The sequence below is a fragment of the Apaloderma vittatum genome, unplaced genomic scaffold (assembly GCF_000703405.1).
Source record: "Apaloderma vittatum isolate BGI_N311 unplaced genomic scaffold, ASM70340v1 scaffold38457, whole genome shotgun sequence".
Lineage (NCBI taxonomy): Eukaryota > Metazoa > Chordata > Aves > Trogoniformes > Trogonidae > Apaloderma > Apaloderma vittatum.
Genome location: NW_009727382.1, coordinates 386 through 1,682, shown reverse-complemented (window position 1 = coordinate 1,682; position 1,297 = coordinate 386). Strand labels below are relative to the sequence as shown.

The 1,297-nt window shown below is 59.8% G+C and overlaps 1 pseudogene; it reads right to left on the bottom strand.

Moving 5' to 3' along the window:
* LOC104277104 overlaps positions 1 to 826 on the bottom strand; it is a 1,012-nt pseudogene extending 186 nt beyond the window's left edge.
* Positions 827 to 1,297: the final 471 nt, after the last annotated feature.

Sequence of the window (1,297 nt, the reverse complement as noted above, 5' to 3'; positions counted from 1 at the left end):
GGGGGTGGGCAGGGGTCCTGCAGGATGTCCACGAGGTCCCGGAGCTGCTCACAGATGTGCAGATGGAGCTTCTTGGATGCCATGACAGCAGCACCGCTGCCCGCGTGGCCATCAAACAAGGCCCAGTAGTGGAAATAAAAACCTTTCTTGCCCTGCAAAGTGGAAAGTTAAGCAAGTCTGTGAGGAAGCAGAAGGGACAGGGAATTTGGAGCAGCTGGGGTCACCAGCTGAGGATGGTGACACAGGGCTTTGCCTCGGGCTCACGGGTCCCAGCTCAGCGCAGGCAGGAGCGATGTGGGCCACTGACCAAGGGTGGCTGGACATGGCCAGTGCCTGGCTCAAGCCCAGCCCTGCGTCAGACACCTCGTGCAACGCAGCTCTGGCAGCCAGTTCCTCTGAAGGAGGGGACAGCGGGGCAGCCGCCTCCACGGCCTGCCGTGGCACAGGGGCCAGTGGCCTCCTCTGGCCAGTCAGCCCCACGGTCGTGCAGCGGGGATGATGGCAGGACCTGGTAGGGAGCAGGGGCTGCCGGGCTGGAAACCGAGGGAATCCCCGGAGCAGTGGCAGTGTCACCCGTGAGCACATGCCCTGTCCCTGTCGTGTCCCTGCCCGCAAACACCCACCCAGCTCTCACCCCATCCAGCTCCCCGTTGCCTTCCCGAGATGGCAGCCGGTCCCGTGAGCTGGGCCTCCTCTCCACAAACACCACCTCACAGCACGCCTGGTCCTCATTGTGCTGGCTCTTCCCCGCATTTATCACCCTGCCAGGAGGAAACAAGGTGTAAAGGCTCTTTCTGCCACAGGACGCCACCCCACAGCACCTCATCACCCCACCGATCCGTTTGCGCCCCCATGTCCCCACGGATGCTCCCCAGGGTACAGTGGCCATCCAGGCACCCACTGAGGGAGGTGACCAGAAAGAGCTGGTTTTGCTGAAGGTCCCCAACACTGCCCCAAGCAGAGCAACTGCCCAAAAACCTTCACCAGCCTCAATGCACACACCCCCAGACGGGACTGACAGACAAGAATACAGCCTCATCTGTGCCCCATCACCGCCACCACCCCTCAGAGGCAGCAGGTGTCTTGGAGAAGGAGGGGACAAGGAGAAAACAATGAAACCAGCAGAACTTTTGCAAAAAGATTCGCACTAACTTTTCACAGCCTATGCTGGCAAAGCAGATTTCACCTCGAGATTGCAAAACCTGCTCACGGGACAAAGCTGTAAACACGAGCTACAGGATGAGCATTTTGGGCAGAGACTTTACAAGTGGTTTGCAGAAAGAAGTCTCGGCAGGTG